The following is a 26,181-nucleotide window of genomic DNA, read 5'->3' on the forward strand; positions in this document are numbered from 1 at the left end:
AAAACTAAGCAAGTGAACCAAAATACCCAAAAAAAAAAAGTTACATTAGTACCTTTTGCACAGGAAATTCCTGCGCAAAAGGACTTAACAGTTAACGGCGCTGTTAAGTCCTTTTACGCAGAAATTTCATGCGCAATAGGTGTTATTATAAACCTTAACACTTCACCATTTTCACTCTTTCAACATACTTTAGCCTCCCGAAAATGATGTCTCAAAGCTCCGAAACGTCAAACTTTACTATAAAACCTGATGTTTATGAATACGGTTATTATTATAAGCTGAGAACATCAAGGACCCAAGATAATCCGAGTCGTCATTTTTGGCGTTGTAAAGTGCCTGAAATAAGTGTTTTTATAAGTTTTTAGGGTTTAGATTTTTTTCACATTATCTACATATTTTACTATCCAAAATTATTTTTCTTGTAATGTTTATAGGATATGAATCATTGCAAACATTTTCGATGGGAAGATAGCATTCCCGTAGATAAAAATATGTCTGAGTCGTTACCATCTGCGTCCAATCCTTGTAAGTCCTTAGCAAAAATAAATATGTCTCCCACTCTGTATAAAACCCTTTCTTGCAAATATGACTACCTTTATGAAGTTGATATTTTACCTGCTGAAAACAAAGTGCCTCCCACCGACCTACCCCTCATAAACCCATAATCTGCTTTTGCTAAAAAAGACATGTTCCGTGGTCACAAATCCGTTCCCCGGTCCAACCAAAGCCCAAAGAAGCTAAAGAATATGTTGGTGCCTCAAAACTTGACCAAGACCCTATTCTAGCAACTCAAGAGGAACAATTCATCACTTTGCAGATTCCGCATGATTTTCCTGCGGTGAAAACATCATGGTTTCACCCATATCCATTTTGGTCTTCGTTAGAATTGCATTAACATATCACGGAAGAAAAGGCCAACCGGTTGTAGCTCGCACTTGCCCTTGTTGATACCGGATATAATGAGTACCAACATGCGAATTTGGGTACCACGAAGTCACTCTAAATCTTGGGACGCTTTTTGTCACTATGTTTCCAAATTTTAACATGTCCCCGTATGATCCATATCTAACGGAGGCTTTAAAGCTCCAAGTCCAAATTCAAGGTGCTCCACAAGCTAAAAATGCTATTCAAAGCTACTTTACACTACCAAATAGCTTGGCGAGTTCGGAATCATGCTATGGATCTCTCTCTCCCGTGAGTGGAGAAAATGCTTTGCTCTTAAAAGTGGATGCCACTAACGGAACTACCATGTGCACCCAAATCCCAAAACGACTCTCAGAGAAGAACTTATCAAAGTCCTTCCAGATACACGGGTCACAATTATGAAAAGATGAGAGAACCTGCTGAACCTCTCCAATCCTCTGAACCCACTTTTTCCAAAAAACCCGATAAAACAGTTGCCATAAGCTTTGACCACTTACACCTTAAAAAACCCAACAAAATAACTTTCTCTTTCCAGATGTACCAACCCACTTATAACCAAGCACACCAAGATGACCCTGAAGCATTCGCTTACCATCTCCCAAGTATCATGAGCGAACAAGACTGGATAAAGCAGTTCGATAATGAAGGTCATGATGTATGGTGGTACAAATGTCCTTTCACGGGACACCGCCTACGGGATATCCAATGCGATTGTCAAGAATGTCTTGATGATGAAATTGAATGGGATGAACATCATACAAAAAGAAGCCAAATCAAAGAAAAAAGTGGGGAAACTGCGAAAGAGAGTTCCGAACGAGGTATGAAGAAGGAGACTTATCTATCGGTTCACTGAGTCGTCCAGGTAAATATGAATTCCTTGTTTCGTACAAACCCCAAAACTGGCCACCTCTCCCTAACCAAAATTTACATCACAAACCTTCAAACCCAAATATCTCAAAGCCATAAATACTCATGATGAACCCCTCAAGCTCCGGTCACACCGAATTTCCTTCACAACAACTTTTGAAAAGGATGGTGCAAGCCATGCCCCAAAAATTCCAAGGCAAAATGTTGTCGCCCAGGAGAAAAGCCACCAACATTGAAGTGGAGGCGACAATCAATTGGCAATCCGAAAATGCCATTTGCCAAAACAAAGTGTTAACTAATATTAGCACTTCTACCAGAAATGTTGCTCACACACAGAATAAGATGATGAGCAGGGTGGAGACAATTGAGAAAAAGGTGGAACAAGCATCTTCTCGTACGCCGGATCGATTAAAGCACCGGAATTACGAATGACAAACATACGATGAGATTTGTCCACTGTGCACTTCCTTTTCCATTTCTTTAACCAACAACACAAAAGGAAATGGCCGACCTTAAAGAACAAATACGACCTGCGAGATATGGTCACCTTGAACGGCAAAAAACACAAAGCTGCCCCTCAAAACCCACCTTTTTCCCCATGTCCTCACAAACATACTCACCACCAAAGCTTGACCAATCTTTCACTATGTTCCCATCCACAAAACGAGACCCTATGCCTTTTACCCAAAAACAAAACAATGAACCTGAGTTTGACATTGCAAAAATGGTTTGGGAAAGGAAAGACTCTATGGCTGCCCAAAAGCAGTCCAAACGGAAGAAAGAACTCGGAGAAGGTTCTTTTGAACCCGAGCTGGAAAACTTGATGATCTCGGCCTACAATATTCCTAACCTTTACGTGGCGCAACCCACAAATGATATAGAGGAAGATGATACCCTAGGATCCAGTGACCAAGATTCATATGACACTGATCCTACGGAAGCAAGCGTTGAGACAAGCGAAGATTCCTCAGTTGACTCTTCAGAAGAAAATCACCCACCAATATTCATGAATCAACCCAGAGAACCAGAAATCTCTGAAGTAGATGATGATCGTGACGGGATGACAGACGAGCCAATTCCAGAAAGAAGGCCAGAACCAACAACAGCAAAATTCGTTGGGACTGGATTCCATACTTTCAGTCTGGATGATATCAAAGTATCAAGATGGCCCTAAAGGATCCAAGATTTCTTCACTTGGATGGTGACAAAGAATCTTGTCGAACGGGAAAAGTATATGATCTGTCGAGAATTCACTTCAAGGTTCTAGGAATTCTCGAAGGCGGTGGAATTCACTTGGGACACAAGACAAAGATATGTTTCTCACATCCCAAGACTTTGCTTACAACATCAAAATACTCGAGAGGTATTTTGTGGAGATACCGACCAAAGGCAAGAAAAACTAAGGAGACAGTTCTTCGAAATGAAATGCGTAGCATTTGACAGAGATGTCATCGATATCCATTTTCAGAAGATGGCTAAAATGTTCTTTGAGTTAGGCGGAGAAGCTAGTCTCAAGCAGGCCTTTGTTTCATCACTTCCAAAGATGTTAGCAAGCAGGACCATGACGATCGTTGAGGAGAAATTTCAATCAATAACGATCCCACCAGTCGGCTACATCAGGCAAGCAATATTTCTAGCGTTGGATGATATCTGCACAAGAGATGATCTGTTTTGAAGCGGATCATACGAAACAATCCGGCCACTTGATAAAGCTTGCGGAAAGTCGACCCCTAATTCTTGGGTCAAGTTTGTTCGTGCCGAGTCCCCGGACGAAAGGGAAGGTTCAAGCGATTCAAATGGCCAAGGCCTTCGGGAGAAGGATCCCGTTCGGGAGGCGCGCGAAAATATTTCGGGAGGAGGAGCCCGGGCGAGTCCGAAAAAAATGATAGATGCTTCATCTCGCAACAAGATTGGGCATTATGCAAAAGCTGTCCCCACTCGAAGGTCGATCAAGCTTCTTGCGAAATAGAGGACTACACTAGTATCCGTTTAGATGAAGATGGCGATCTTGAATCCGTTCTCTCATTAGAGGACGAGCCCGCGGAAGAAGACCCTCTTTTCCATGGATGTGTACGAAGAATATGGTGATGAATATTACCAGAATTTCGAACCGAGAGGAAAGGCTAGAAGATATCAACAGCATCATGGTGATCCCACGGAGTCCGGCAAAGTTTATCCATCCAAATGGGATAAACCAATCCAGTTGTGCCTTCGTGGACCTTTGGAGCGGCGTTCACCGATGAACCAGTAGTCCTTCACGAGGATCAATGGATTCCACATTTCAAAGATTTCAACAACGGTGGCCGGAGTCCTAACCACCACGGATCATCACAAAGCATCCAATCACAATTTAATTCTTCCCGGGGTTGAAGTTTCGAACAAGGGCGATTGGATCGGATGTCCCGGAAAAGATCTCGTTGTCGGATTTGACATCTTGACCGGCAAAGATCGGCTCCGGATCAAAGCCCATGGAATAACGTTCAAGAAACAATTCAAGCCATATACGGATGTTTTATGATTATTCCAAATAGCGATCTTTGAACGGATCGAGGAGATAGAAAAGCAATTGGTGGAGCATTCATGTGCGGATTCTCACAAGGAGTTTATGGGAAAATGCAAAAAGCCTCTATGGCTAAATGAGGAGTTTTTCATTAAACTCCCCTTCAAGAAAAATGAAAGCATTAATCTGATGAAGGCAAGTCACTCCGGCATGAATCCAGATCATCTTCAGCTTGCCAAAAGGGAATGCGAAGAGCTCTTGGAGTTTGGACTTATCGAGCCCTCTAATTCGCAATGGGCATGCGAGGCATTCTATGTCAATAAGCGGGCGGAACAAACAAGAGAGGTAAACTCAGATTAGTCATAAACTATCAACCTCGTAACTATTTCCTCCGGGATGATAAATTCCCTATCCCGAATAAACTCACTTTTTTTAGCCAAAGCTAAATACTTTTCAAGTTTGACCTTAAATCGGGATTTTGGCAATTGGGAATACACCCGGAAGATAGACCAAAAACGGGGTTTGTATGCCGATCACCACTTTCAATGGAAGGTCATGCCCTTTGGGTTGAAAACGGCACCCTCATTGTTCCAAAAGGCCATGATAAAATTATTTCAACCCGTCCTCCATACCCACTAGTCTACATTGATGACATCTTACTCTTTAGTGATCTTATGGAAGAACACCTCGCGTTGCTACAACAATTCCATGACCTAGTGGAGAAAAATGGAATCGTGCTCTCACGAGAAAAAGATGATTCTTGCTAGGAAGGAGATTGATTTTACTGGGATGCATTTTGTTCATGGAGTACTGACCCGGGGCACTTATTTGTCAGAAGCTGCTCAAATTCCCGGACACAATTTTACAACGAAGCGACTCCGACGGTTTTAGGTGTGATTAATTATGTTAGAGATTTTATCCCTAATGTCTCTACATACATTGCTCACTTACAAAAATGCTCAATAAGAATGCCCCGAGGTTAGGGAAAGGAACGGGATGAAGCGATTCGAGAAGATAAAAGAAATCTCGAAAGAGGTCAAAGCCCTCCGTATTCCATCGAACGGGGAAAAAGATATTGCGGACGAGATACCAGCAACGAATATTGGAGTGCGGTACTTTTTGAAGTTGAAGATGGCCGACGGAAAATATACGGATATGCCGGTGGAAAGTTCAAAGATCTTTGAACAACATTATCATTCCACGTTCAAAGAAATTCTTGCCGTGAAGCGTGAAATTAAAAAGTTCATTTTCTTTTTAATTCACACGAGTTTCTTATCGAGATGGATATGAAGGCTTTTCGAAGATGATCCGGATAAATCCAAAGATTATCCCAAATTCGCGATTCTCGGATAGGCGCGATGGTTCTCCCTTACACAAATTCCAAGTAAAAAGCACCTCGAAAGGGAAGGATAATATTCTAGCGAATTTCCTATCCGGGCCGGATGAGTTTTCGAAGAGATTTCAAGCCAAGGCTTGAGAAGAGGCTAACTAGCCAAATTTTCATGCTTACAAGCTTATCGGGAGCTAGTTCATCCGAATAGCAGATCATCATCGCCGGAATTCTTGACAAGTTTGTGGACCGTTTGATCCATCCATCCTTACGAAAGAAGGACTTTACGAGCTCTGGTTTTCGAAAATATGGAGGATCCATCCTTAAGCCATTCGGAGTCGATCCCGAATACCCGTTGTCACATATTCATAGTAATGCACAATGATTTTCCACGGAGCTATTGTGGTTTTCGGGTACTTATGTCGCCGGTATTATATTTTCATGGAATTAGTGCGACATGTTCCGATGTTTTAACGGGATTGAACCTACTCTCGAAAAGTTTCGCAATGGTTCAAACCACGAAGATATTGGGTTCAATGTTTCCAAGACTCCTATGCGGCAAAAGTGTTCGTGTTACATCGGAGTAAAGATTATTCATGGGAAGGTCTGTGCTCAACCAAATATTTCACTATGGTGGGAATTCCCCGTCTCTGTCTTGTCCTTAGAAGATGAATACAGTGAAGCACAGAGAATTATTTTCCCGCAAAATAAGCGCATCCCAAAGGAAAAATGGCCGAAAGAATGAGCTCGATGGAACTACACTGATGACCATCCCTATTGGCAAAGAGTTCGAGAAGCCGCAAAGGAGTACCGAGTGCCGTATGAAATAATCAGAGATGAAGTCACTCAGGCTATCACAAAATAAGGTTGGATTTTCCATCTCAAGATTCAACAAAAATAGATCCGAGAGATGACGGGACCATCTAACGGGGAAATGCTACTACACAAGGTCGCAAAAGAGAAGTACGGAAAACAAAGAAAAATTCAAGCAAAAACATGGACGAGAATGGTGGATAGAGGAAGGATACACAACTCCGCCGTCGACTCCATCAAGCACGCTCCGTCGGATGCAAAGCTATCGACGTGCTTACAAGAAAGACAAAAGTGGACCCCACGGTCACATGCTTGCACATGGTTGTCATGCTTCGAATAATGTTCCCCTCGTTTTACTAGGCTTGTTTTATTAGGTGTGTTTTATTAGGCGTGTTTTATTAGGCTCGTTTTATCAGGCTTGTTTTATTAGGCTGTCTTATTAAGCTCGTTTTATTAGGCTTGTTCTATTAGGCCCTTCACATGTCTAGCGGGGCCCGTGTGCTATGTAAGATAAGTCTTGTGGAAGCCTCCAACTCCTATAAATAGGAGGCTATGTAGTAGTTAGAGGGCATCAAACAATCTCCCTGTAAATTTTCCTATATCAATAAAATGTTTGCTTTCTAAATTTCTCTTGTTCTTCTCTTTGAAAGGCATGGAAAGGCTGATCCTAAGTTAGTATAGGGTTAGGAAATATTGAGCAAGTTGAGCTTGCTACAAGTACAATAGTTTTCCAAAGCTTTGACAGTATGTCTGTAGTAGTGTGAAAGTTTTTTCGAGTTGAGTAGCTTGGCTAGGAAACTGACCCATTTTGTAGGAAAAACTTTGTATCTATGATCTTTCAAGCGTCCGACTAACTTGACAAGCCATCCTTCGGGTTGTTGAAGTCGAGGTTTGTGGCAAGCCGTCCTTCGGGATGTTGAAGCCCAGTCCTACTATGTAAGGCCCAGTCCTACTATGTAAGAAAACTATTGTGCTTGCAGTTTGTAATGTCTTGCTTGGTGTTTCCCCGCCCTCTACACACCCATGAAGCCTCCGGTTGATAGAGATACCGCGACTTCACGTATCACTAGAGAAATCGTGAAGTTTGACTTGCAGCTTAAGCTTATGAAAGCTCAAGAAAAATTGACCTTTTGGAGGTCTTGCTTAAAGAATTAAAAAAAAAAACAAAGTTTTTTCAAGGCTAACCTTAGAGACACTCAACACGAGAAAAATGCTTTGAAAGAAAAACTGAAATTTTGGAAGATTATTTGTGCTATCTTCTTGTTGTTGTTGTTTATTTCTATGTATTTTGTTTATTAGTTCTATGTATTTTTTTGTTATTTTTATTTATTTTGTTTTTACTAGTTGTACATTTTCATGTTTTTGTAATCAACACCTTTTATGTACTTATTTATTTGTGTTTTCTTTAAAATTGTGAATTGTTGAACTTTTTATGTATTATTAACTCTAAGAAGCTTATATAAATTAATAATAAACTATAACAATCAAAGCAAATTAAAACATACTAATTTTCTTCAAATTGATGACTTCATCGTAAATTAAAAATACAAACTAAATCATGAGTCCGGAACTAAAATGACCCAAATACTAAGCAAGTGAACCAAAATGACCCCTAATCATCATCAGAATGGAAGTCCTTATCGTCCTCAGAACAATATTTTGGGTTTCTTAAGATATCTTCTTTCTGTAGATGTTAGTTCTCTACCAGTTGATGATGTTTGTTCCTCAGCCAATTTTAGCATGTAAAATCTACAACGTCTTGCTAGCATTCTGTTATTTTCTTTTCTAATCCTTTGTACAGCAACCTCGCAAGAATGTGGATCAGTTCGAGGCATGGTCATTGAGAACCTTGTTGGTATTTGAGCGATGAGATTCTCCAAGTCACGAACAAGACGTCTTGATTCGGCATGCCGATATGCCCATTCTCGATGTAACCCGCAATAATATTCTCGTGGATCTGAATGTTTCACATTGCAAAAATCATCATTACGCTTTATACGAAGGTGGGGTTTCAAATCGTCTATCTTGAATTCATTGTTATCAAGATAACTCGATTCACCGGAATAGCTGCTATGATTTGAGCTTTCATCACCACTGTTATTCGAATCATTTGGAAGGAATACCGACCAATCTACATTTCTACTACTCGACATTGAATATATTATAGTTTAATAACAAATGAAAGACTACTAATATAGTTGCAAACCCCCAAGTACCCTTGGGGTCGTCATTATGACCCTACCTATCTACTTTATTATAAAAATATATTAATAGAATCACAGGGAATCATCTTCATTGGACATCTCACAGTCCGAATCCCACTTGGATCTGAATTTGACGTATCCATGTTGACCAAATTCTACCCTGAGGCAACATATTTTCATCCGATTATTCTCTTCGCGAAAATGGTTAAGAGCAAAATTGAACTCTTGTGGTATACCACGAGGCATTGACGTAGCACGACTTTTTGGACGTTTGAGTCTGAGTGCCCTCAAGTTTTGTTCTAGCATTTCAACCTCCCTAGCACGCCAATTCCACTCAACTCTCATTGTATTATTGTATTCTTGATTGTATCTGTGGTTCGAGTTATTTGAGCATTTAAAATCATCCTCATCTAATTTCCATGTCCTACTCATTGTTTCGTATATGTTTGCTGGGGTAAAACATGTAATAGAACCAATATCAGAAAATTGGTTCCAAATTGACATAATAACTCGTTTTAATGTGAATGCTAGTTGTTCGTCATTCATGTTATATACTACTCCATGATTTGACAACACTATGCTTGCTTTTGACCGCTTTATATGACACGCTTATTATGTGTATGGTAATAGTAATGTTATTTTGTATCTTTTCAGGGATTATACACCTGATATGAGTGGGCAATCCTCTCAGTTCGGTGCAGCTGATCATTATCGGTAGGTATACTTTTTATTAATTAAATAATATATAGTGTTTTGATGTTTAGTATTCCTGATACTTGAAGCGCCTCGTAGTGAAAATTATTCCAAAACTACTTGATAGTACCAAACGTTGATTCGGGCAGTTGATCTTTCTTCAAACCCTGACAATATTAATCATTATCGGTAGGATCATCACCTTGATATTAAATAATACATATATATTTTGTTGTTGATATTTAAAATATGTTACCTATTTTTCGTGTAGGAAGAGGCCTTTACTAGATGGTGATGATTATCCAAATCATATAGAAACAACATCGAGTGATAGCGATGATATACCGAAGGCAGAGCTATCCGATGATGAAGAGGAGGTTAATGTTGATCCTCATATACGGGAACAACATTTAGTCGAAATGATGCAAAGTTGGTCAAATCGCAAGGCTTGGTTACGAGGAAGCCCAATTCACCAAAGACGTACCGATGGCCGAAAGCCTAATTCAATGGCATTCTGACGTGATTCCATATCTTGACAATCTTCAAGGTCGTGTTGATGCCTTTGTCTTCACCAGAGAAGATGATCCAATTCGAAAAAAATTATGGAAAGAACCGGTCGATCTTGTAAGGGATGAAGTTCATCTTGCAAAAGGCATGATGTGAATCCAAAAAGGCATTGCAAAAGGCAGTCAAAATTTATAGTTACAAGGGAATGAGGGAGTTTCAGGTTGATGATTCAACCCGAAAGATATGGACACTGGTTTGCAGACGACAATATCAAGGTTGTCAATGGATGCTATGGGGTATTGTTAGGCATGATAATATGTGGATTATCATAAAATTCCACCCACGTCACACTTGTGATATGGAAGAGAATCAAGCAAATCATTTTAATTTAGATAAACATATGATTGCTCAAGTATTACTTGTTGACGTTGCCGAAACCTTAAGGTAACCTATTCGATCAAGTTCATTATAATTTTGACATCAATTAAATTATCACTGCTAAATGTTGTTTGTTTAAACTTGTCCAGGATCCCCATCAAAGATTGCATTAGAAACGTTGAGGGAGTATATCGTAAAACGATAAGCAAGAGAAAGGGATATCTCGGCGTAGGCGCGCTTTTGAGATGATTTATGGTACATGGGAGGGCTCTTTCAAGCAGTTTCCGAGGTATATCACAGCTCTACAAAAATTCAATCCTAGTACTGTTGTAGAGTGAAAGCTCGAGACTCAACCTTGTGTGGCCGGTAATATTTTCAATTTTGTGTTTCAAACCATGCATTGATGGTTTTGCTCATTGCTAATAACGTCCAAATCCACTCCTTAAAGAGAAAGTATACACGATCGTATGCAATATAATTACCTAACTATGAGTCGGGGTCGAATCCCACAAGGAACAATATACTAGGCGATCAAGCTAGTAAGGAATTTACTTTCTACACTAAGCCGAACACTTGATAATATTTTGGTTTTGAGAAAATTATACCTAATGCAAAAATGTAAACTAACCTAGAAAGCAAGTAAAATGATCAATGGCCACAAGCATGGATACAAGGGAAATTACTCTCAAGTAACGATCCAATGTATTTTACAATTTTACAACTAAGAGCAAGTTTATGCTAATTAGATAATGATTTCTAAAATCTCATTGAAAGTCTTCCAACCAAATCAATGAATTTCACTCTAAGCTTTTCCAAGCCTTAGAGTGTGATATCAAGCACAATCAATATAATCTCAAGTAACTATCATATTCCTAGCTCAAGTTATTAGAGGGGTTTAATAACCCAAATTCTTGTTAATTAATCTTTCCCAACTCAATTCTCCTCTTCCGAGCTCAAATCAAATTAAATGGGCGGGTCTTAGGGCTAGCTAATCCCTTAAGAAACATTAAAGAACAAGATTAATAAAAACAACATTAACTCACTTCATTAGCAATAAAAATCATTCAATACATAAGCAAAATAAGAGTTTCATCCAACACTCTAATTATAGAATATTTTCATAAATAAGATTCAAGTGAAGAAAATAAATACTACACACTTAGATATGCAATACAAAGCAAGGAATTGGAGAAAGGGTTGAGAAATTTATCATTAAAGAGCTCCAATCTTCTCCTCCAAAGGTGTGGTGTAAAACCCTAGCTCCAAAGCTTGTAAAAATGGCCAAAAAAGATGAAAATGTTTTCCCCCAAGTCTTCCTTTTATATTTCCCAATTTTTCCAAGTCCAAAAATGAGAAAAACAGCCCCCAAAGTTTCAGATTTTCGAAATTGCAAATCTGGCCGTTTTTGCAAATTTAGCCAATTTTCTTGTTTTCTTCAATTTGGCCTCTTTTTCACTTGTTTTCAATTGATTTCTTCTCGATCACTTCTAAATCACATAAACCTACAAAATGGAAGTAAACGACATTAAATGCACTATTTTCTCAATCAAGCATAACAAAAATCTAAGATTAAAGAAGAGATAAATTGGTAAAATACTAACTTATCAATTGCCGGCCAGTCATATCCATAAATGGCACGCATGTGTATGGGATATACGACATCAAGTTACTGATTGCAGTATGAATGGATGCCAATGGGTCAATATTCCCTCTTGCTTTCGCCATTTCCGCTAACGAGAGCAACGACGCATAGGGGATGTTTTTGACACATTTGAGGCAATATGTTATTAAAGATCGTATGGGCATATGCGTGCTATCTGATCTACATCACGGTATATTGCACAATGTGTTTCATTTGGCGGGGTGACAGCCTCCCTTTGCTTACCATCGCTTTTGTTTAAGGCATATAAAGGCAAATTTTCAAACGACATTTGGAAACAGCACACTAAACAAATTGATGTGGGTGGCTGCATGATAACGTCCAAATCCACTCCTCAAAGAGAAAGTGTACATGATTGTATGCAATATAACTTACCCAACAAAGAGTTGGGGTCGAACCCACAGAGAATAATATCCTAGGCGATTTAAGCAAGTAAGGAATTATCGCTTTCTACGCTAAGCCAAACACTTTTTCAATATTTAATTTTTGATTTAAAAACTAACAAAGATAAAACTAATTAGAAAGCGGGTAAAATGATCAATGGCCACAAGTACAAAGGAAATTACGCTCAAGTAACTATCCAATATATTTCACGATTTTACAACTAACAGCGGGTTTATGTTAATAGATAATGATTTCTAAAATCTCATTGAAAGTCTTCCAACCAAATCAATGAATTTCACTCTAAGCTTTTCCAAGCCTTATAGTGTGATATTAGGCACAATCAATTTAACCTCGAGTAACTATCCTATTCTTAGCTCAAGTTATTATATGAGTTTAATGATCCAAATTCTTGTTAATTAATCTTTCCCAACTAGGTTTCCTCTTCTGAGCTCAATCAAAGTAAATGGGCGAGTCTTAGGATTAGCTAATCCCTTAAGAAACATTAAAGAACAAGATTAATTAAAGAAACAAAGACTCACTTCATTAGAAATAAAAATCATTCAATACATAAGCAAAACAAGGGTTTCAATCCAAACTCTAACAATGTATACTTCCGTAAACAAGGTTTCAATCCAAACTTTAACAATGTATACTTTCATAAACAAGGTTCAAGTATAAAAATGAAATACTACACACTTAGATATTCATTACAAAGCAAGAAATTAAAGAAATGATGTAAAGGTTCAAGAAAGTGCTCAACCAAATCTTCAAATCTTCAACTTCAAAGTGTGGTGTAAACCCAGCCTCCAAAACTTGTGTGTTTATGCTAAAGATGAGTTTTACAAAACCCTAAAAGAGTATTTGTAACATTCCAAAACGGAACAAATTGTGGACAAAAATACCACGCACAACATGCCACTCGTACTGGTGTCGCGTACGTGCAACACGCGCCGCATGTTGCACCAAACTATAGCATGTTGTGCAAACATCTCTGTCAGCACATGCTGCAGCACGTGTTGCTCGCATGCACAACATGCTACTCGCATGTGCTGCATTTAAGCTATTTTTGCTCCGCTATGCTCTCCGGATATCTTATCCTACAAAACGACATAAATACATGAAAAGTAACACCAAAATTGCTTGAAGAGTCACAAAAGCTTAAGGAATTAGCATCGAACATCCCGTAATTTCACGACACATCACTACACTAGAGCATAAAGAAAAAAAGTTTCTTATGCTGATGGAGATAATCAAGGCAGTGAGGCCGGAAGCATATGATCGGTTGAAGGAAATCGACATTGACAAATGGACATTACATGCGGAGGAAGGCAGGAGATGGGGGATGCTAACAACAAACAGCTCGGAGTCATTCAATGGTTTGCTAAAATCTGCTCAGAGACTGCCCATTACTGCAATGGTGAGAATGACTCACAAGCAAGTTATTGAGCGGTTTGTGACTAGAACAAGACATGCCAAAGTCATATTAGCAGATGGTGGGAAATGGATGCCAAATTCTGCAAAAATGTTCGAGCATCATAGGAAAAAATGTGAGCTACACAAGATGGTAGAGTATAACCATATTGAACGTGTGTATGAAGTCAAGACAGGTTATTACCAAGGTCGGGGAGAAAACATCCATACTGTTTATGAGAGGACAAGAATGTGTAGTTGTGGTAAGTGGTAATCATACCACATGTCGTGTTCTCATGCCATCAAGTGTTTTGAGGCACTGGGAAAAACGGCATCAAATTATGTGGCATCGGAATACAGCATTAAAAGTTATCTTAAAGCACATGCCGGTAGTTTCTACCCATTTGGTGATCAGTCTTATTGGCCAAACGATCCATTTTTAATGATTGCTAACAACGAGTATATCCGTAAAATGTGTGTTAACGCACGAACTCGGATTCATAATCAAATGGATGTTCCGGATAGGATACTCTCGAAGGTGCTCAACGTGTAAGAAGTTTGGCCATGATAAGCGTTTGTAACTTACGGGGCTGTGGTGGTGCAAGTACCTCTCGTAGTGGATGAACCTCCCATGATTGAAGAACCTCATGATTTTATGAATGTATTTTAATTCTTCTTGATATATTCGAATTGTCTTGAATTATGAATCTTAAGTATTTTGTTATTGTAATGAATGATATATATTTTTTTTAATGAAGCATCTTGAATTAGGCATTTTTAAAATGTGAGTTTTTTTAACCGAATGAGTTATATAAAAGTTCTTAACCAAAAGAGTTATATAAAAGTTCCGTTATATAGGTGTGTCATATTTTGCGGTCAAAATATTGCGCAATATAAGTGTGTTATATCAAGCGGTCAAAAGCGAGTGTAGTGTTGTAAATAGTAAATAATTAACACCTATTGCGCATGAAATTCCTGCGCAAAAGGACTTAACAGTTAACGAAAGGTACTATTATTTTTTTGGGGGGATATTTTGGTTCACTTGCTTAGTTTTTGGGTCATTTAAGTTCCAGACTCATAAAAGTGTAGAATAATTGCACCTCTATGGAGTTAATTCCCTAGATAGTCACCTAAGTTTAGACAATTACCTACAAATATCACTTTTGTTTCTTTTGGGACAACAAATTCACTCAACTATCCCTATTTTCGTCAAAATATACTAAGTACCTCAAAACCCTCCTTCTCTCCTAATTGGCATCCCATATATTAAATCTCATTTTTTTAAATTACAAATCTATTTAATTCATTAAATCCATTTAACCAAATCCATGTCTTACCCAATTAATATTCGACATTAAATAATGATTTGCTAACGACCTTAAGATATTTGAAATTACCCTTTTGGTCTCAATTTAAATGTTGTTCTTTTTTTTTCTTTTTTCTTTTTTTCTCTCTTTTGAATTTGTTAATTTTCTAATATTTCTTAAGGTTTATTTAACCCTTATAGAAAAATATATCAGTGTTTATCTTAAACAGTAAATTGTCTAGATTAACTATCAAAAGAATGAACTGGAGCATTTATACAAAATCTAATTTTAATCTAATTTTTCCTTTGAATTTTGAGTTTTATCCTAATATATAGTGTGTAATTTTTGGTATTTTGATTGCCATAGCATCAAGTTTTTTTTATTTCTCATGTAGAAGGTATAGAATTTTCATTACTATAATAATTATTTTAAAATATTATATTATTACGCTTATATTTTATCTATTATTTTACTATTCTTATCTGAAATATAATATATTCTTAGTTTATTTCATGTTAAGATATAGATATTTCAACTTGTCATGTTAATATCTAGCAATATATTAAACTAAATCCCTAAAGTAACTCAAATTAATTTTTTAAAATTAAAATTTTGATTTTAAAACTTAATCTATAAATTAAATACTTTAATCGGGTCATGTGGTGAGTTAAATAGGTTTATAGTAAGAAATTAAGCTTTAATGACATGACATGTCAACTAGGAGAGAAGGAGGCTTTTGAGATGTTTAGTATATTTTGAGGAAAATAGAGATAGTTGAGTGACTTGTTATCCTAAAAGAAACAAAAATGTTATTTGTAGGCAATTGCTCAAACTTGAGTAACCATCTAGGGAATTAACTCCATCTCTATGAATACAATAACTGAAAAAAAGAACACGTACTTAATTTTCCTGATTACAGCAGCTTTCAATACCTCAATTCTATTTTTCTTTCTATATATAATATAATAAGGGATGGTTTCAACGTGTATGCTTAATGGCATAAAATTTAGATTTAAGGGCAATTTCGTCATTGCACAATTTCATATGAAACGTGACTTTCAATCTACGACTAAAAGCAGCCACGTATCATTTTTCCTTTTTTTTTTCCGGACATTTTCGCTTAGTTTCAACATGTTAGATTATTGTCAATAAATTAAATATAAGGGTAATTTTGGTCCGTGAAACATGTTGTAAAATGACCTTGCTTAGGAAGGTTGTCCCCTCTGTTTCTTTGCTTGAACCTTATCAGCAACTCAAAAAAAAAAAGTCCATAGTTTTCTGTTAAATTACAAGTCATGCCCTACATTGTAATGTGATTGAATATGGTGGGCCATAAGCCATTAAACTTTTCAAATCACGTGCTCAGTATTGGCCCTTGTATTTCCCATTTGAATATGGTGAAGGGTAAATTACTTGTATATACCCAAGTTTATATAAAAGAGCCCGTTTGGATTGGCTTATAAGTTGTTTATAAGTTCTTTATAATTCGTTTTACTTTTTTTGTTTGGTGACAACTTAAAGTCATTTTGTGCTTAAAATAAGCTCAAAAAAATAATTGGACCCATTTGACTTAACTTATATAAAGCAGCTTATAAGCTGAAAACAGCTTATAAGCCATTGGCGCGAATGCCCTTCAAATGCGCTGGTCTTTAATTTTTGCCCCCGTAATGCGTGGTCTTTAATATTTGCCCTTCTAAGCTAAAAGATAATAAGAAAAAGACTTTACTATCCCTACCCATAACATATAAAAATCTAAAAGTCCGTAATGAACCCCAAACATCCAATTAAACCTATCCATCATTTCAACAACAAACCTTTCAATCGTTCCATCGTTCCAACATTTCACCGGAGAAATCTCCATTGATTTTCTTTGCTACAACATCGAAAAAGATAAAATATATAATATATAGCGTTTCAATTGAATGTAATTCAACTCAATTTCATGCTTTATTAAGTTTAGATTTGTTAATATTTGAAAATAACAACAAATCATCTTCTATGAACTAAACAACCGATATGCAAGTTGAGATTCAACATTGCGAATCATAATTTTACTCAACAACATAGAATTGATCAAATTTATTGCTTTGTTCGATTTTTATTAGTTTATACGTTCCATTTGATTAGTATACAATGCTCAATGACTTAGACTTGAAATTATAGTAACTTCAGTTGACAAAAAATAATCGCAAAGTTCAACAAGTATGTCGGAGGAGGCGAAGTTTTTACTTTACAAAAGAACAAAGTATCTTTGTTAGAGGCAAAATTTCATTTTCATAAGCAAAATAAAAAAAATACACAAGTATTAAGAATTAGACAAGTATGCCGAGGAGGCGAAGTTTACATTAGAAAAGAACAAAGTATCTTGTTAGCGGTAAACTTTCATTTTTATGAGCAAAATAAAAATTTACGCAAGTGTTAAAAACTAGAAAAGTATGTCGGAGGAGGCGTAAGTTCACTTTACAAAAGAACAAAAGTATCTTGTTATAGGCAACTTTCATTTTCATAAGCAAAATAAAAAATTACACAAGTGTTAAGAATTAGACAAGTATGCCGGAGGAGGCAGAATTTCACTTTACAAAAGAACAAAGTATGTTGTTAGAGGCAAGTATGCGTTAGAGGCAAACTTTCATTTTCATGAGCAAAACAAAAATTTACGCAAGTGTTAAGAACTAGAAAAGTATGCCCGAGGAGGCAGAAGTTCACACACACAAAAGAACAAAGTATTTGTTAGAGGCAACTTTCATTTTCATAAGCAAAATAAAAAGTACACAAGTGTTAAGATTTAGACAAGTCTGCCGGAGGAGATGTGTTCTCTTTACAAAAGAACAAAGTATGTTGTTAGCGGCAAACTTTCATTTTCATAAGCAAAATAAAAAAATACACAAGTGTTAAGAATTAGACAAGTCTGCACGGAGGGCAGAAGTTCACTTTAAAAATTACAAAGTATGCCGTGAGGCAAACTTTCATTTTTCATAACCAAAACAAAAAAATACACAAGTGTTAAGAATTAGACAAGTCTCATGGCCGAGGGCAGAAGTTCACTTTAAAAATTACAAAGTATGCGTGAGAGGCAAACTTTCATTTTTCATAACCAAAACAAAAAAATACACAAGTGTTAAGAATTAGACAAGTCTCCGAGGGGGGAGAAGTTCACTTTAAAAATTACAAAGTATGCCGTGAGAGGCAAACTTTCATTTTTCATAACCAAAACAAAACATTATTAACAAAACAACACCAAAAACACATAAGATTGCATAAAAATCAAAATTATTAACAAGAAAACACCATAAAACCAAGCACACATAAATTAACTTAATTCATGAAGTTATGCCGGAACAAGCATAACTTTATGCCGGAACCGGCATAACTTCAGTTTCAAAAATCAATAACTCTGCCGGACCAGGCATATGTTGCCTCAAACAAACACATTCTTCACAAAAACAGATTATTAAATAAAAACAGCAAAGCAACAACATAAAAACAATGGGTTCTGCAAAACTTCAATGATTCAACAAAGAGAAAACCAAAACGCATATCAAAATCAACTAAAACATATTACGACATTCATAATACGACATTCAAAAAACTAAAATATATACATGGGAATGAAACTAAAGTTCAAAAAATCATACAGACACTATAACAAGACATTATCATTTTAAATAAAAAAGGATCAATTAAATATAAAAAACGATGAAGACAAAGATATTAATTCAACAAATAACAATTTAACATAAAAACAAATATTGAAACGAGCAAAAGATCCAAATTCGTACCTACGTTTTAGAACATATGAGACAAACACAAAACGAGGAGGAGGAAAGAAGAAAAAAAAAAAAAAAAAAGGGGGCAAATGACGAAATAAAAAGGATTTTAATGGGGTAAGGATAATTTCGTCAAAAACTTTCATTAAACAGGCGGCAAGGGCAAAATTTAAAGAAGACATAAATGAGGGGCAAAATATAAAGACCAGCCCAAAAGAAGGGCACTCCGCGCAAAAAAAAGAAAAAAATAAGTTAGACTACCCAACTTTTTTGCACGGATTGCCCTTCTTTTGGGGTGGTCTTTAAATTTTGCCCCTCATATCTGTGTTCTTTAAGTTTTGCCCTTCGCTTGGATACCTGAGGTTCTGGGTTCGAACCCCCGCTCGAGCATAAAATAAAAAAATAATTTCGCAAGACGAAGATGGGAGAGTGTATGCCGGGATCCAAAGATACAATCCTTAAGGAAAAACCAAAGTTATGCCGGAGGGGGCAGACTTTGCCTTGAGACATTTTTTTTTTTTTTTTTTTTAACTTTTCAAGGCACACTTTTAGTTAAGGCATACTTTTGGTTATGCCTTAATTAAAAGTATGCCCCATAAGGCATAGTTCCTTAAGGAAAAATTTTGCCCCATAAGGCAAAAATAAATTATGCCTTGAGGAAAAGTTATGCCCTCCGGCATAACTTTAGTTTTTCCTTAAGGAAGTTATCGAGGGCGTACTTTGCCTCGAGACTTTTTTTTTTTTTTTTTTTTTAACTTTTCAAGGCACACTTTTAGTTAAGGCATACTTTTGGTTATACCTTAATTAAAAAAACCGCCCCATAAGGCATAATTCCTTAAGGAAAAGTTTTGCCCAATAAGGCAAAACTAAATTATGCCTCGAGGAAAAGTTATGCCCCCCTCAAGATAACTTTAGTTTTTCCTTAAGGAAGTTATGCCGGAGGGGGAGACTTTGCCTTGAGACATTTTTTTTTTTAAAAAACTTTTCAAGGCACACTTTTAGTTAAGGCATACTTTTGGTTATACCTTAATTAAAAGTCGCCCATAAGGCATAATTCCTTAAGGAAAAGTTTTGCCCCATAAGGCAAAACTAAATTATGCCTCGAGGAAAAGTTATGCCCCCTCCGCATAAATTTAGTTTTTCCTTAAAGGAAGTTATGCGGATGGGGCAGACTTGCCTTGAGACTTTTTTTTTTAAAAACTTTTCAAGGCACACTTTTAGTTAAGGATACTTTTGGTTATACGCCTTAATTAAAAGTCCGCCCCATAAGGCATAGTTCCTTAAGGAAAGTTTTGCTCCATAAGGCATAACTAAACTATGTCTTGAGGAAAAGTTATGCCCTCCGGCATAACTTTAGTTTTTCCTTAAGGAAGTTATGCGGAGGGGCAGACACTCCCTCCACCCCCCGCCTTGCGAAATTATTTCTTTATTTTATGCTTGAGCGGGGTTCGAACCCAAAACCTCATGTATCCAAGCTAAGGGCAAAACTTAAAGACCACAAATATGAGGGCAAAATTTAAAGACCGCAAATATGAGGGGCAAAATTTAAAGACCAAAAGAAGGGCAAGTGCGAATTGCCCTTATTTTTTTTAGCTTATAGTTCGCAAACAACTTTATAGGCATAAGCCCATCCAAACAGGCTTAAAGTGTGTAAACTTATTGTTATGTTGTTTAATGAGGTGATAATTTATATTTATTTATTTATTACTATTAAATACTAAAAATTTATGTTTAAATACATGTTATGTATCCTTATCGCCTTGTACTAAAAATAGATTATTCTTTTTACTTGACCATTTTAGCAAATTAAGAGAGATTTATTATTTTCTTTCAATATTACTCATATCATTAAGTAACTACATAAAAACAAATAATGAAACTTAGATTTCAAAGCATAATTAATAAGATAGTTTACACACTTTTATATAAACTTGGGTATATACAAGTAATTTACCCTTCACCATATTCAAATGGGAAATACAAGGGCCAATACTGAGCACGTGATTTGAAAAGTTTAATGGCTTATGGCCCGCCATATTCAATCACATTACAGTGTAGGGCATGACTTATAATTTAACAGAAAACTATGGACTTTTTTTTTTGAGTTGCTGATAAGGTTCGAGCAAAGAAACAGAGGGGACAACCTTCCTAAGCAAGGTCATTTTGCAACATGTTTCACGGACCAAAATTACCCTTATATTTAATTTTATTGACAATAATCTAACATGTTGAAACCAAGCGAAAATGTCCGAAGAAAGCGAAAAAAAAAAAACCAGGAACAATGACACGTGGCTGTTTTAGTTGTAGATTGAAAGCCACGTTTCATATGAAATTGTGCAATGACGAAATTGCCCTTAATTCTAAATTTTATGCCATTAAGCATACACGTTGAAACCATCCCTTATTATATATTTATATATAATAGATATAGAAAGTAACATATTGGATCAACAGAGAAAAAAAGAGAGATGATTTACGAGAAGGGTCTGAAGGATAGTTGCTTTAATCCGGCGGCTAAAGCGGGTAATAAAAAAATTATTAGCTAAATCGGGTAATTATTTTGTCCTAATTAACATAGAGTGTAAAAATTCCTAAAATATATGTGACTCATTTTATACCACAAATTTAAAAGTAAAAATTCCTTGCCCAGTCAAATAGGTTCAGATAAATTGAAATAGAGGGAGTAAATTTTGTTTAGGTTTTCCCACCCGGTGTAATTTTTTTTATTTTTTTTTGGGTTTCCCACCCGGTGTCCGGCAACCGCATTATCGTCGCGTCGCGTAGGATCTCATTCGAGATAGCGTTCTTTACGAAGAATTTTTTTACGCCCAGAACTCGAACCCGAGGCCTCTGATTGAAGAAGGAGCAGTCCATCCGCTCCCCTACATCTTTGGTGGGTTACCTTATAAGATATCGTTACCTCAAATTTCTAGTACGATTATTGCTAAATTTTTATTCTTTTTATCATTCTGATTATTCTAAGACCTTTTTTGATGATTCTGAATTACCATTTTGTGTTTGATTAGTTTCATTAAAAGTTGCATTAATTTAATTGCTTAAAATAAGGGAGGGGAAGATGAAATTTTTGAGTTTGAGATGGTCTTTGGACTTTTACTTTTTTATTTTGGCTAAGTGTGGAAGAAAGATATGAAATTTGTGAAGAAAGAATGTGGAAAAAATAAAAGAAGAAGGTTAAAAATAAAGAAAATACGTGTCAATGACACGGTGAGCGCGTGGCTCACAACACTCAATTTTGATCTGATTTGAGCATGGGTGGGTTCAAAATAATTCACTAGAAAATTGTTTGGGGAGGGGGTGTAATGAAACGCCAGTAAAGTTAAATTGCTAAAGTGAATTTTGGGGATAAGTTAATGGAGGATTTTATGTATTTTCTCAATTGAATATACATTATGAAATGAAAAAAGAGATATATATGAATCCAAATCTGCCGAATCACTCATGTTATGATCTTCTACATCCTGGGTCTTCCCGTTCCGTCATCTGGCTTATGTTCTTCATGTAGCATTCAGACCGAATGACTCTATGAAATTACGTCGATACTTCCAGTTCTCTGTTATTGTATACGATATTTATTACTTGCGTGGTATTAGATTGTGTTGACTCTTCTTTTGATGATATATCTTGATATTTTTTTTGCTTATAAATTGTGAAATCTTGATAGCTTTTCTAATAGATCGCGAATTATAAATATCTGAAAAATTCTATCACTATGTCACAAAGCAATTCATATCGATGTAATAAAAAATGAAGGATGTCGTGGTGGTCTCGTAGTATTTAAAACAATTTCGAAAACTATTCCTACAAGGAAAGACCTATTTTCTTTCATCTAAAAGCTGACTGGTCTCTTTTGATATTCAAAAATAAAATGGTCGCTTTAAAGCAAACCACCTAATCTCTCTTGATAAGTTTCATTTACATTGGCAAATGACAACAAGATATCTTTAGATAGAGGCGTAACGTATGTGGACAGCTCGGTACACTGAACTCCCACTATGGGCGAGGTTCAAAAAAAGACCGGACCACAAGAGGCGTAATGTATTTAATTCTCTAATAATGTAAAATATGCATTTAATTATATTAAGATGTTTATATATTCATGAATAAATGACAAATTCAAATAAATTTCATTTCAGCAGATGCACTAATTTACTAAGCACATAGTTTAATTTATAATATAGTTTTAATTTGAAATTAAGAAATTGTATACTTTAGTTGAGTCAAAATTATTATCTGGCATATGTACATCAATTTCTTACCATAAAAACTCTAATTTTCACAATCGATGAATTGAGGGTTTACTTTCTAATAATAGCAAGTAATAATTTGAATAAACTACAAGGAAATTACGAATTAAAGAAAAAATGTGTTAAACACACTAAATAAGTATAATTATCTGAATTAATCACAAGGAAACATTGACTTAGAGGAAAAATACCATAATATATTGTCGATGACTTAATTTCGAGACACAAAATCATAACATAACTAAGACATTAAAGTCATTAGATTTAGATCTTTTGAAAAGCGTCAAAATTTAAAGTGGGTGTTGCATAATGAGAGTGCTTCCAACGCACAGATGCCAAGGTCGATTTTGATTAAAATGTTGACCATAGTATGATAAATAAAATCAACCTTTTTTACTTTTACTTACTCCTTGAATGTTGTTTATTAATTTAAAATCCATTTATGCATGACGTACTAAATTATGTTGGATGACTTTGTTTTATGTAATAACTAAAAATATATATCCCTGAAAATAATCCGCACAAAACCCAAAAGTTGATTGTATTGATGTATCAATTCACCTTCGGAGTTCAGTTTATATTCATAACTAATATTGATGAAATGGTTCTCTTATAAACATTTATATATTGCTAAAGTAGAACTATTTCAATGTCCGAAATGTGCATCTGACTTGGGTTTTTAAGACAAAGCCTAGATTCCTTGTTTTGCACATGAGACCTAAATATTCAAACTTGACAAATAACATGGAAATTTCCACTTTACACAGAGTAGGCATAACATTAAATTTATCATATTGTATTTTTCACAAAAAAATAGTTTATATAGATAAAAAAATCAATTGTTAAAAATTGATATGAAAATAATTTTCATGTTTTAAGTTTATGACTAACTTAGCTATCTCATGTTATATTTTACTGTTTTTCATGTGTTTTTTGGTTATATTTGTGCCTATTTTGTTAGTAAAACACGTGTGCATGTTATACATTAAAGGGAAAAGGTGCAAATATACCCCTCAACTTTGCGATTTAGAGCAGATATACCCCCTTATAAAAGTGGTGTAAATATACACCCGTCGTTACAAAATAGTGCAAATATACCCTGTATGCTGACGTAATTTTTTTAAAATCATTTATTTTATTTTTAATTAAAAAATACCACGTGGTTTTAAAAAAAAGTCGACCCATTTTTCTTGAGTAGACATATTTTTCTAAAGCCACATGATAATTTATTTTCTAGTGGGTTGGGTCCATTTCATTTAAAAAATGGGTAAACTTATTTTTTTAAAGCCACGAAGATATTTTTTTAAACTAACTAGACCCGACCCACCAGAAAAAAATTACCATGTGGCGTTAGAAAAATATGTCTACTCAAAAAATAAGAGTAGACTTTTTTTAAAAGCCAATGACCTTTTTTTAATTAAAAAAATAAGCTAAATGATTTTTAAAAAAATCTATTAGCGAAAAGGATATATTTATACTATTTGTGTACGGGGTGGTATATTTTGACCATTTTGTAACGGCAAGGGTATATATACATCACTTTTTTAACGGGGGATACATCTACTCTAAATCGCAAAGTTGAGGGGTATATTTGCATCTTTGCTCTACATTAAAAATACTCAGGTTATAATCCTTCTTCTTTACATTGTTAAAATATCAAAATTAGATTATATCGTACTTCATCCAAGAAAAAATTGATATGGATTTTTTTTCTTCGTGTTTTAAGTTTTTGACTAACTTAGTTGTCTCGTGCTATACTTTTCGTTTTTCACGCATTTTGATCAGTTATATTCACGTCAATAAACAAGCTCGAACGTTATACGATGAAAACTCTCAGATCATGATCCTTTTTTTCACGTTGTTCGAATATCAAAATTAGATTATATCGTGATATCAAAATTAGATTATATCGTACTTTATGCAGAGAAAAATTCTATCTCGTCTCAAGAATTCCAACACTTTAAAAATTTGTTATAGTAATATTCTCGACATTTTTAACTAACTTAGCTTTCTCGTGCTATAGTTTTTTTTTTTATTTCATGCATTTCCAGTTATATTCACATGCGCGAACGTTACACATTAAAAACTCTCAGATCATGATCCTTCTTTTTATGTTGTTAGAATATCAAAATTGGATTATATCATAATTTATCCAAATAAAATTTATGTCTCGTCTCAAGAATTCCAACATTTTTCATTTTTCATGCATTTTCAGTTATATTCGCGCCTATTTTGATAGTAAAACATGCGCGAACGTTATATATTATTAAGCTCTCAAATCTTGATCCTTCTTTTATGTTGTTAGAATATAAAAAATTAGGAGGAAATTAGTTAAAAGGGGTCTTTACAAAATGAATAGAGGTATGTGACCCTATGATAAGCCTCTGTATACATGGTCGATTCTGATATAACACAAAGGCGATCTGGTATATTTTGTAGAGGGTAATTTAATCAATCCACCGCTAAAATTAGATTATATCGCACTTTATTCAAAGAAAAATTCTATCTCGTCTCAAGAATCCCAACAATTTTTGTTTTTCATGTATTTTCAGTTGTATTCATGCCAATTTTGTTAGTAAAACACGCGCGAACGTCATACACTAAAAACTCTGATCCTCTTTTTTATGCTGTTAGAATATCAAAATTAGATTATATCGTACTTTATATAGAGAAAATTCCGTCCCGTCTCAAGAATTTTAACATTTAAAATTTTTGTTATGGCAATATTCTTGATAATTTTTACATGAGTTAGATTTCTTAAAATTACCAATAATAGAATGAGCAAGCCAAAAACACAAGTATACACCATCTAACGTAAAAACTGACATGGGAATATTCATATTTTAGGTTTTTAACTAAATTAGCCGACTCGTGCGATATTTTTTTTTCGTTTTTCAAGCATTTTCAATTATATTCGCGCCAATTTTGTTAGTAAAACACGCGCCAAGTGTTATACAATCAAAGCCTCTCAGATCATGATTTTTTTATTTTTACGTTGTTAGAATATCAAAATTAGATTATATCGCAATTTATACAGAGAAAAATTCTATCTTGTCTCAATGATTCCAAGATTTAAACAAATAAAATTGAAATAGAAATATTTTTCTTGTTTTAAGTTTTTAACTAAATTAGTTGTCTCGTGCTGTATTTTTTCATTTTCATTTTCAGTTAT

This window comes from Lycium ferocissimum, chromosome 7 (genome assembly GCF_029784015.1).
Source record: "Lycium ferocissimum isolate CSIRO_LF1 chromosome 7, AGI_CSIRO_Lferr_CH_V1, whole genome shotgun sequence".
Lineage (NCBI taxonomy): Eukaryota > Viridiplantae > Streptophyta > Magnoliopsida > Solanales > Solanaceae > Lycium > Lycium ferocissimum.